We start from the raw sequence: 13,289 nt of genomic DNA on the forward strand, positions 1-13,289 counted from the left end.
TACATACTGCCTGGTTTGCTTGGGTTTAGGATCCCTAACAGACAGTATGTCCTTTTCCCAGTGAAACTTGACCTACTGGCCCAAATACCTCATCTGATCTCAGCTGCTACAATATCTTAGAAATAAATAGGACCGTACTAGCCATGCAGTGATCCTAATCTGTGAAATCTTTACATACCCAGCTTCATTCTGACATTAGAGAGGGTCTAGCAACCATGCAAAAAAATCTTAGCTATCTCTAACATGTGATAAAACTGTAATAAATGTAGAAATTGATGAAATGAGGAGCAAATGATTATGGGCATTGTTAGGCAATGCACAGGTTCAGGGAAGATGAACTTTTCTTTTTCAGAAGTTCTAAAACTACCCCTAAAAGTTTAACTGGCAGCAAGCGAGAGCAGGCTCTAATTCTGAGCTTTAACTCCAGGAAATAACTGGAAGAAAAAATGCTTCAAATAAGAGATGACTGTAGAACTGCAAGTCAAGGGTTAATTTTTCTTTTCTTAGGGAAGCAGCAAAAGCTGACTTTTTCCATTCTGTGTTATCTGTGGTATTATATGTGGCAGCTGCAACCTATTTCTATTCCTAAATTCTGATCGTTTATTGCCATTGTGGGAGATGAAGGATTTGGTCCTTGGTCAAGAGTTCCAGGTGTCTGAGAGATTTGCAAGAGCTGTGAAAAGAGGGAAAATGATGCAAAGAATATGACATTTCTGGAAATATCATTTAGATTTTGGTCAACAGGGAATAGGAATGGGTAGTTCAGGTCATCTGCTGAACTGGCATTTCAGTGCTTGGGCAAGCAGAGAATAGAGCAGACAGACTTGTCAGAGTTATGGGTTAAATTATTGCTTTGAAGTGTGGAGCCTTTCACAACTTCAACTTACAGGTCTAAGTAGATATTTAGTTCTCTCCCATCTGCCTAAGCTAGTTGTTTCCATTCTCAGTTATTTTGTGTTTTATTGCTAGCCCTGGAGAGCACAGACAGTTTTCTCGTACTTGAAACTTTGTGCAGTCACTCAGGGAAGTGCAGTGGATCCACAGTGGAAGCTGAGCTGAGGTATTATGTTCCAGCTTCTGAATAAATCTGGTCAGTACCAGTGCAAGTCTGCTCAGATATAGTGAGACTCAGGGTAGAGTCTCAGCTACACAAAAGAGAGAGAAGTGCATACAGAGATTAGAATTTCTCACTATGTCTACTTAATTGAACTATCTTTTCCACATATCTTTTGCATTTTCTCTTATATTTTCAAACTCACAATTATCCACATTTTAGGGCAAAGTGCCATACTATGATTATCTATTGTATTCTCCTCCTTTTCCACATAACATAAGTCAAAGAACATCCTTGAATTAATTCTTTTTTCTAGTCTTACAGCTATGGTTGAGCTGAATATACCTTTTAGAGAAATACCCAATCTTAGCATTTTCTCATGATGAAAAATACACTGCAGCCATCACTTGCTAATTCACAATGCCTAATTACCCACAATGCTAAAAACACAAGCCTTATGTCTAATCTGAATTATTTTCACTTCTATTTCCAGGTGTTGGATCTTATCATATCTTTCTGCTAGACTGAACAACTGTGCAGTCTTCAAAGTACACTTCCCCATGTAGATAACTACAGATTTGAGAAAATCTGCTCTTTTGACCTTCTTTCTGATGAGTTCAAAGGCTTACCTCTCCTGCTTGGTAGCAATGCCCAGATTCAGATTTAAGCAAGTAGCTCAAGCCAAGCTGGTAGTGCTGCACAAAGCCTTTCCTTGCCTCTGTCTCTCATCTCTTACCTCCATACTTCATTGTAGCAGAGGCAAGCACAAGCCTGCAGCTGTCCAGCCATCCTTTCCCACACAAGGGATGTTTGCACAGAGACAGACTTGTGCATGGACATGCTTCTGAAGGCAAGGGGGAAATAGCTGTGTTGTTCATTCCTCAACATGAGCATAAAATACAGCAAATTCCAGGCTCTGATTGGCTTTGTTAGCTAAGGAGACATGTCACAACTTTTTATCTCCACCTAGACTTTGGGCTTACTCTTTCGCTATCTTTTTTACAGAAATATTGAGAGGGAAAAAATTGCAGTTATGAAGTCAGTAGTGGTGAAGCGCAAAAACTTCAGATCTTCTAAACCACCCTAAGAAGTTATTGCATTAGAGTAAGTAGTAGATTTTTCCCAAATTAAGCACAGAAACTTAGTCAAAATACGGCATCAAACTATAGATGATCAAGACTCCATATTCAGATGTGAACTGATCAAGTTAATAACAAAACTTTACCACCACTTTTAATATTTGCAGTCATTTTTGCAGCTTTCCCCTTTGTTTCCTACCTCTTTTCTGAACCCTCTCAGATTTTTTTGTAATATCTTCCTAAAGTGTGGACAGCAGTGTTGGACTCTAACAGCAGATGCTCCAATACCAAGACACTATAACCCTCAAGTGTTTTGCTATTTATTTTACTAAATCATACCTTTGCTCACAGAAGCCACAATGGTTACTCAGGAGCAAGACATATTCAGGTGTCTGCCATGAGTGCTACTTATTTTTTATCGGAAATACTGCCTGATAATCTTACAATCTGGAATTTCTTTCTTTTTAATATGACATGTATTTTCTTTCAGATAAAGAAGCTTTTATTATTGGTATTAAGCATGTGTTTGACTGTTCTAGCTCTCTATGAAGGAGATGTGTCTATACTACTGATCTGCTTTTATCCTTACTTATCACTTTTCAGTCTTTCCTTTATATGAAAACTTTATCAGAAGTGATATAGTTAGGTGGTTTCTGAGTGTTATTAAAAATATGACAAAGTTGGAAAAAATTCTAGTGTAGTTCTACTCAGTGATAATTTCCCACTTATAATTAGACTTCAAGATCCATGAACTCACGGTTAAGTTACATAATATGTAAAACATTTATTTTATACCCGTCTAGATCCTCAATTCAAATCTTCAAAAAGCCCAGCAAATGCTTCATAGATCTTATTGCATCAACAGTACTATTGCAAAGCAGTTTTATTTTCATCAGGTAGTTTGATAATATCTTTCTGTCAATAAATGCAGTTGATCAATAATCATTAAATTATCTTGTTTAATTCTTCAAAATAAGAGAAGGCTCACCCCATTACTGCTTGATATAAGCAAGATTGTCACTATTTTGTGTATGATTTTTCATTGTAATAATGTCAAGGTTTACTAGCATTTATTTAAGTCTGAGCTAGGAATTATTGAGATCCTCGGCAACCAGGCTGAGAAGAAGCTTCTCAATACTTGGCTTATTAAACACTTTCTAATAATCTGACTTTAAGGTTTTTATGGTTCACTCCAATATAGTGAAAGTAGTGTATCTTTTAAATAAAATTGCTTCATTTCTTATCCCTTGCTGAGATTTTCTTAGTGGCTTGAAGGTTGAGGTCTTAAGTGGAAGGGAGAGGGGTGCAAGGGAATATTAGCAATAGCTATGTATTTGCATGTACAGAATATTTAAGAGTGCAGTAATACTCAAAGGAATGCATATTACTGGAATGCATGACTTACCATATGTATCCATAACATGGTGATACACATGGGGAGAGAGTGTGTGCATGTGTATGAGCAAGACCCAGCATGAGAGCAGTGGGCATCAGCCAAAGAGGGAGGCAAATCATGGTGAGCTGGGCCCCTCTCTGTTAGTGAGGCTGCATCTCTGGGAAGTGCTGGTCACTGGTGTAGAGGAGTAGGGAATGTGGTCTTTGATTCAAACAGCTGGAGCTTATAAAACTTCATGGTCTTCCAGGAGAGAGCTGCCATAAAGAGCCTGTGCACTGTGCCCCTTTTTTACTAGGGAGCTGTTAAGGTGGGAGCTCCCATGTGAGAATGTCAAGCCAGTCAAGGAAAAGGCAAGTGATGAGAAGGCATCTCTGACTGTTCATCCTCATCTTCTGAATCCTTTGCTGTGAATGCTTGACCTGAGCAGCTGAGAAACATTGAGGCAGTAGCACAGGAGTACCAGTCTTTGACACTTTTCCACTCCATTTACAGTGCTAGATCTTGCTGTATGTTTTCATTCTACTTTTTAGTAGTGGCCTCTGTATACTGGTGTCTAGTTTCTCCAGGCCTGGATTTCTTCAGCCACCTGTGGTAGTTTGGCCAGCACTCTAGGACAGGGACTGTACCATTCTTGGCAAATCAAACTCCATCACTGGAGAGTGACCCGCTTAAACTACCCAAATTCAAGATGAAGTAAATTGTTTGCTGTCACTTTTGTATCTCATTACATGTACCTTTCATATCTAGTCCCTGAATCAAATTTTACACAGGCTGTGAGAAAACAATATCATAATTACCTAGTGCAATCATTCATGGAGCTCCGGCTAGAGGGTTCTGCTGAATATCATCAGTTCCGATCTTTTGCCATTGTATGTGTAATCCAACATACTACAGGGACCAGAAGCTACTACCAGAAGCTACTCAACTTACTACAGGGATACCAGAAGCCACCAAATTCTACACAGTTACCTCTGCAGTCAAACAAGTAGTTTCTGCTTGACTAGAGTGTAACTTCCTTAAAAGTATCAAGTTTTTGTCTGCAGATACTAAGAGTTTGTATAACTTGGAGAAGAGCCATGGGTTTTGGTTTTATACATAATTTCTTGCTTAGCTGAATTTGTCCACTTCCACTTGAAGTCACAGTTTCTTGTTCAGTCTGCCTACACTATATTAATGAGATCTTTAGTGTCAGGCTTTCTTCCTATAGTAAAATTTGTCACCTCAAACTATTGCACCCCAAACTATTGAATCCATCAGTAGAGGCTGGAAATTATCAACACCTTTGTCTCCACTCTCAGCAGAGGAAAAAAGATGAATTGAGCATGGAGATTCAAACAATAAAATCTGTTGAGCATTTGGAGTTTTGCACTGAGATAAGAGCTGATGTCCTGCCCTTGGAAATATTGAAGGATCACTATCATGCTGAAAGTTACTCTTACCGAAACGAAGTGCCTCACTTTCAAGTGCAGCTGGCCTCAGGAGTCTTACATGCACAGAAGCATCATATAAATAAATAAATAAATAAATAAATAAATATATATGTATATGTATATATATATATATGTATATATATATGTGTGTGTGTGTGTGTGTATATATAATATATATAGTGGAAGATAATTCAGCTCTATCTCATATGGCTGTTATAATTTTAATTGCATGGCAAAACATGAGAGTATTTCTAGAAGCAAAAGATTCTTGAGAACACCTGCCTCCTTATGTTCAGTGTATAAATATGTTCACTTTCATAATGAAGTGCTTATTGAGGAATCTCAGCTAGCAAGTCCAAGAACTGACTTCACAATCTGATGAATCTATAGACTTACTTAACTTTAATTTTTTCTGTTTGTTTTTCAGAATTCTGCTAAGTACTAGCAAAAATCATTAAAAAGTCCTACCCCATATTTTGCAAGAGAAACTGGTTTCAAAGCCTTTCCCAAAAGTAGCAAACTCATTCCTGTAGTTTGCCTTATTTAAACCAGGTTAGACATGGCACTTCAGAATATCCTGTAAAAAATAATCCCATACGTTCATGAGGAAGAGCAGAGAATATAGCTGAGCTCTTGCTTTTAAAGTTTTTCAATATCACCCTGAGGTCACACAGGTGTATGGAATGTCTTTCATATTGTAAATCAGAACAGGAGGAAAAAAGGAACAAAAATGTAATTTCTCAAATAGTTGTTTTATAATGAAACAGTGGCTGTTGCAGCACTGGGAGCTCCCAACAAGAGGCCCCATAATGGAGCTGCACCCACAGCATCGGCCACTTCAGTAACCAGCAAGGCCTCCACGACACCTACAAACAGCCATAATTCCCACCTTTCAAGGATTCCTGTATCTTCCAAATGCCGAGACTGTACCTGAACTCATAATGACCTCTGCAGGAGACAGGAAACTGCCAGGGAATTTCAGTGCACTGCCAGGTGTGCTGGGAAATGAAGGGTTAATCTGATCAGAGACCAGGGACTTCAGTATTACGGTTAATGTTTGTTCACAGCCTGGCCAGAGTGATTGGACTATCCATCACCACAAACACACAGTAAATACAGACACACACATATATATATATTTGTATATATATATATATATATATATATATGTACACGCATACATGCGCTAATATGCATGCATGGTCTTACACTATGCACAATACAGATTTTTAAATGTACTTAGACTATCTAGAATACATAAACATCCTCTTCTAACTTATAAAGGGCCAAAGTTGAGCCATAGGTGAGTTGTTGCTTTCAGAACTGATTTTCACCATCAGATCTGCAGCTCCACTTAGCGCAGACCTGCATTTTCTCTGTCTGACTGCTTTACATGGAAATAACACCCAGAAACGCCTAAGTCACTTTTGGTCTCTGTTGAACAATAAAAGCTTGGTAAAAAGCCGAAAGCCATTCTACTGGGAAATGCAGCGCAAACGGCACACAAGGAACGCGAGCAGCCCAGCGCGGGCCGGGCTGTGCCGGCGAGCGGCCCTCACTCGGGAGGAGGAGGAGGAGAGCTCCTTCCCGGGGAGCCACTCCTGGCTCACACACCCCCTGTTCCCAGAAAGAATTCCCTCTGCGCTGAGAGTGCATGTGGTGATTACATTTCCTCAGCTCCCCCAGCACTGCACCCCATCAGCTCCCCAGGGAGGGGTTCTTCCCTCCCTCCTCTCCCGGACCGGGCTGTGCTTGGGCACAAGTTAAAACTTCTCTGCGCCTTAGGCACGGTCACAGCTGCCTTGGGAAATATTTCTCTCAAATGCCAAAATAGACACCACAAGCTGCAGAAAGGAAGAACTCACATTGCCAGGAGAAATAAATGGTTACATATCTCCGTTTGCCACTGGGTTAATTTTCCTTTTTCTTATAAAAAACGCAACATCTTATTGCTGATAGCTCTCAATATAGGCTGAAAAGCAGCACCGGGAAGTATCAAATTCTCCTTTCCGGCAGTCCCTGGGTGGGTTCCTGCCCGCTCTCTCAGGCGAGCTGCCTTTCTCTGTAGTGCGGCTCCTCTGGCAGTAGAGGGCACTTAGAATATGGACAAAGCGTAAAAAAATGCCTTCTGAAACTTCCCTCAGAAAGCTTTTGTTTAGCTGTGTGAAACCTTCAATGCTGTCAAATGCTCCCCAGTTAAAAATAAGATTTTCAGCAGTGTTTGACTTTGGAGATTATTTAATATCTCTGCCTTAAACAAAATTAAAAAGTTAATTTTGCTTTCTGTTCGAGTCAATTTTTAGCATTGCAAAAAGTCTATTTAGCTTTATGGGTTTTGTCTGCTGTGCTATCAGCAAAGCAACAATATTTTATTATTTGCTGACACTAGGAGTAAAGGAAATATCTTTTTCCTTAGAAAATGGTGAAAATAATTTAGTAATATTTTAGGTTATTCTGGGGTCAAGTGAACCCATTCCAAAATAGGGAAACTCAATTATACAAGTGGTACAGAAGAAAGATACTGCAATGAAAACCTAAGTGGAAAAATATGCCCCATTACTACACTTTAATTCTTCTAGGACAAATACGAAGCTTACATGAGAGCTCGGAGTAGGACTATTTCTTCAGGCTGTTAATCTCTCTTATCTCCCCTGAAGCACTTAGAAAGATTTGGACCTTCAGGGGACATGTGACATCATCAATATTTGGATGGGAATGTTACAGCTCTGCTCATAGGCAAAAGATACATTTCAATTACTCCCATTAATAAATTTTACTGTTGAAGTGAAATAGACTGCACCACCGTACAAACTTCAGCAATAATCCTATAAACTTAAACTCAAGAGAATTGTCCTTAAAAGTCAGAAACATTTACTGATTTGAGGTGCTTATTTTAGGATCAGGTTTGCATGACGTATTTTCTGCCACTTATGGTAGTTGTAACAGTAATTGGTGGGAAAATTATGTCATATCTGTTATATGAGAAAACATAGGGAGCAGATCCTGTAAATCAGGACAAAACAGGCAGAAATCTTCTCCTCCTGTAGCTATTTGAAGGTGTTGGATCAGGTCCATAAGTGGAATAAACTGATGTAGCTCCAGTGACTGAAATGAAACTGCAGATTTAGAGCAACTGAGGAACTGGTAAATTGTCTGTCAAAACACAGGAATCAAACAGTGTGGGTGGGTTCTGGTTATATTAAATTACTGTCAGTGTTCACAGAGCTTTAAGAACAGGACAAGGAGCGGACCTTGTTTTCTAAATCTTCTTTCATATATAGTAACACAACATTTAAGTGGCTCATTATTTTTGTTTGGCCTAATTTGTGGTATCACTGGCAGTACTCCTACAACTTGTACAAAACCAACAGATTAATATTTTTGCAGGCATAAACTGGTGTAGATGCACTCATTTATATCTAACAATAATATCAGCAGTGAAATTGATTTAGCAAGGCCAGATATAGAGCAACCAGCTTACTTTTTACACTCAGTTAATTAAATTCTTCTAATGACACATTTTTAGGGAGTTTCAGCAGGGATGGGGTCTCTGCTTACCAAAATCCCATCTTTGTGGTCCTTTGGCTCAGCTACCAATAGATATTGCAGAGATAGTGGTTAGCAGATCTTCCTCAGTTCAGTCACAGCACAGCTGCATTTAATGTATCCATCCTACAAGAGGATATTCCCAATACCATCTTGCTGGATGCAGGACTCCTGCACTCCTACTATGTAGCTAGCAAGAAAACAGAATCAGATGAGAAGGAGGGTTGCTCACCACCAGGAAAAGGATCTGCCAAGAGGGCAAAAGTTTATCCTATCCTATTTGTGTAAGAGGTAGTGGAAAATCTGCTACACCTGTCCTTGGAGCAGCTGCTGCTGTTATCCCTTCACACAGAGTGTTTGCAGTTTCTGCCCACAGTGTTTTTGTATCTAAGGGGAGCCTCTTTCTTCTTATATGTTGTTTCTACCAAAAAGATAGCACCAGCACCTTTTGTGTATCTTGGGAATCAAAGGCACTCTGTGAAGCAGAAGTAATTGCCATGCATACAGCAGAAACCAAGCACTTGTTTTCCTCTCCATTTCCAAAGGCTGAAGGAACACGTTAATTACCTAAGAACACTCCATTTGACAACTAGAACAAAAGGAGAAAGCAACAACAGGAAAGCAAGAACCCAGCCGGGTATCAAACTGCTACAGTGGTTCATGAATGTTCCCCCAGATAAGTAAGATTCCTTACTCCATTTTGCTCAGACTCTGAATGCTGCTTATCACATGGTTAAGATTCAACTCATAAAAACATGTCTCAGCAATTGGAATTTACCCTTTGACCTTCGTTCCTCTCCCCTTTGTCCCCCTGCTGTGATGAACAAGCTTTGTCTTCACTAAACACCACTGTTACACTGGTGAAAACGGCTTTTTGCACAAGTTCAAAAACTCAGCAAACAGCAGGAACAAAAGGATATATAGATATAAATATATTATTGTAGTTGTTGTGTTGTATCGTTACCGCACCCAGAGAAACATCAGAATTTAATGGGTTTTGCCATATATTTGGCAAATGTTTCTGCGCAATAATGCATCCTGCAAAAGCAAGACACAGGAGCAGTGAAGTGTTCAGTAGGGTGAAATATTCCTTTTCATTTAAAAACTTTCTTGAACTGTACATAGGTATGTGCATGACTGTGTGGGGCTAGAAATAGGTATCATCCTGCTCCTGGTCTCTAAACTTCTAGATGGGGTCACTGTGGAGGAACAACACAGCTGCTTATGCTGGTTATTTGATGACATATGGTAATAGCTGCAGTGTTTAGAGCTGAATGTGACACACCACAGCAACTTAAACAAAATAAACCTGCTAGCCTTTCCCCCCACCACTGCATTTAAAAAAAGTGTTTTTCTTTTTTGTTGTGAAGAGCCATTATTAGCTGTGGAAAAAAAAAATTACAGTTGAGTGTTTCAAGTACTTGGTTTCTCTATATCTGTGTGAATGTGAATAAAAACTAACCAGATAGGTGTATCTGTTTTAGTAAATAGGGTACTTCATGCACATGAACCAACATATGAGTACACATGTGTTCAATATTAAACCAGCTTTTCAGTAAAAATAATACCCTCAGACCAGTAGCCGAGCCCAGAGTTAGTCTATCAGGCATACAAGAATGGTTTGTGGTGCAATTTGAGGATAACTCTGCTGCACAATCATGAGATTATATCCTCTTTAGAGGGTATAATTATGCTTTCTCTATATATCTTATTTAGAAGGCATAATGCTTCTCCCCTAATAGCAGACCAGCTAGTACATAGAGATGCAGTGTTTTTGCTTCCAGCACACAAAATACTGTAGACATACAGAAAGCTTTTGAATGCAGGATCTTTGGGCTGCAAAACACAAGGCTGGACTCCTGATACATATCTGAAAAAATTCCTAAAAATAAAAAAAGCTACAGTCTCTGTAGCCTTTGGTGACACGAAGCTATGTCTTGCAAGAGTTTCTCCAAATTTTTCTTAATAATGACTTCTGGACAACTTAAATTAAACATGTCAGTCAATGGCATCAGAATTTTTCTTAACCATAATAAAATTGAAGACATCTTTTTAAGCAAAATCTATTTTATATTTAGGACAATTACCTACCAATATAACGGATACAGATTGAGAGGCTATAGAAGAAGGGGTAATATGGCAGTGGTATGTTTTATCCAGAAGGTGATCAATAATTTTGTTTTTTTCTTTCTGGTTTCATTGCACTATTTAATCTTTCCAAGCTTAGATCAAATGATTGCTCATTTGGGATGATAAAGTTTATTGCTACTGTCTGCTATGTGTAATGACTACTAAATAATATGCACCATGATAAGGCAGCAGCTCTTTTTAGTTTGTTTTCCAAGGTGGTAAGGACTCTCGCTGCTACATGCTTTTTCACGGAGCTGAGGTTGCTACAAACCTAAAGATAAATCTGCAAATCTATGTGACTATTCTTTATCATTGTCACTAGCTTGGTGGTGGTCTGCCATTTTTCTTGAAAGCTGGGCACCAACTGCTGGCCAGAAGTATTTTTCACTGAATTTTTTGTACTTTAAATAAACTACTGCTTCAAGAACTGCCAAGTGTTCCTCATTCATCTTCAGCACACAGAGCTTCATGTATATCTTCGCAAACCTTGACTCTGTGAAATGTTTGTCTCATCTCTCTGCCATTTATGGCAGTCTTTGAACTCACTTCTGGTTTATTGATGGCCTTGACTAAATTAACGCAGATGTAATTTTTTTTAAAAGGTTTACACACTGACTAATTGTATGCAAAATAAATCCTCATTTAGCAAAGCTCCTCCTCTTGCTGTAAAAGGTCTTTCAAGTTTCATAGAGTAAATGTTGCTGAAAGCATAGAAAGGGGGTATTGTTGTTTCCTTTGGCATTTCTCTTCTTATAGTGGTAGAAGAATATGCATCTGCTTTTCCCTGTGGAGGGGGAGATAATATGATAACCTTCTGATTATATACATAAGCGGGAACTGATCAGCTTCTCTCGTGGTTCGTTTTTAAGGGCAAGTTCCAGTTGGATTGTGCTAATGCACATATTCATGAATCTCTCCAAACAGGATTCACTGCTCTCCAGGGAACTGTTGAAGTATGCATCATTGTTTCAATGAAGTATCTTCATTATAAAACACAGGGACTATAAAAGGTGAATACCATTTGCCTCAGCCTAATATAATCTCTAGTTTGACTTTCTCCCACTATAGTGATTTTTTAACAGAATCAGAGAGAATAATATGAGACAATTTTAAGTGAAATATTATATTAAATTAGATACATGTGCCTTGATGAACAGAATATTTTACTTTCTATTGTTTTATTGAAATAAGGAGAAATTAATAGCAGTGGAATAAAAATGATCATTAGGATCACACAGGCAACTCAAAGCACCTCAGTGGGGATTGTTGGCCTATAGAGTTTCCTACTTTACTACATTATAACAAGTAGGTTTAATAGCCTGCAATGCTTAGTAAAATCAATGTGTTTCAATTTTGGGGAAGAAAGCAGATGCTGGAATCTACTGAAATCAATCACAAAAATAAATGTTCTCATTGCAAAGAATGGGATGACATAAATGTCTCTATAGGCTTTAAATTAGTTGTTGCATTTTTTTTTACTGTATAATTATTCTAAAGTGTCCTAGACTTTTGCTTATTATAAAAAGCACATTAAAAATATCAGTTAGCATTGCATTTAAATATTGGGATGGGAAAAAATGATTATAGTATTGCATGAAGAGGCTGCCTAAGGAAGCATTACAGTGAAGTAGCACAATCACTTTCCTATAAGCAAATATATATATTTATCAGTTTATATATATACTACATATTGATATAAAATATCAATAGAGGATTTTTCAGATGTCTTACAGTAGAAGTTTTGGTTTTTTTTGTAGCCTGAAACAGTCTGGGCAATACATAAACAAGGAGATAAGCATGATCCTTGCTCAAAGAGCTTGGGCTATGAGAAGGTTACAGACAGTTATGTTCAGATAGATATAATATAGTATATAGGTTGAAAGTCTAATATTAAAATAATATTGAACAGTTTTATTGTTTAGGTTCATATTCTACAAAAATGAACATGGCATTCAAGGTAAAATACTGGCAAAGATATCTAGGTCTAAATGGCCTTGTGACTTCAAATAGCTTTGTGTTACGTTAGAAAATGCATTGTATTTTAATGTATTTTCACATTGTAAAATTCATGCCTGTGTATAGGAGCAAAAACATGGCCTATGGCCCATTTAAATTCCACTCAAGCTGTATTTGGAAAGCTTAAGTGGGGCTTGTATTGTGAATAGGACTTTTCCTGGCACTTTGATCTGTGATGGATTTCTCTTGTTGTAGCAGTGGTGACACAAGTCATGTGTTCTATAATGACACCAGATTTATGAAAACCTGTCATGGTCAAAAGCAGTCCCATGCACATGGAAAAAGTTAAAAATCTGGTGCTACATCATCAGCAATATTTGAAGAATTACACATATTTCACAGTTTGGTTCAACGTCACCAGGTCTCTGACAGCAGATAGCTGACATTTGTAGTATGACTGGGAGTTTCCAGCCATCCCCTCCTCCTCCTCCTTCTCCTCCAAATTCTGCTTAATTGTATATGTTGGCAACCAGACCTTGAACTATGTTTTGCTGTCATCTACTTTCTTTGGAAAGGCAAAACATCAATATGAGTTTCTATACCACTTCCTTCTGTGATTAGTATCTTCAGTGACAAACTGGTGCCTGCAGAATGTATCTGTTCTAGAATTATGTGATAATATCCTAGAAATTCTGCCC

The sequence above is a fragment of the Taeniopygia guttata genome, chromosome 7 (genome assembly GCF_048771995.1).
Source record: "Taeniopygia guttata chromosome 7, bTaeGut7.mat, whole genome shotgun sequence".
Classification (NCBI taxonomy): domain Eukaryota; kingdom Metazoa; phylum Chordata; class Aves; order Passeriformes; family Estrildidae; genus Taeniopygia; species Taeniopygia guttata.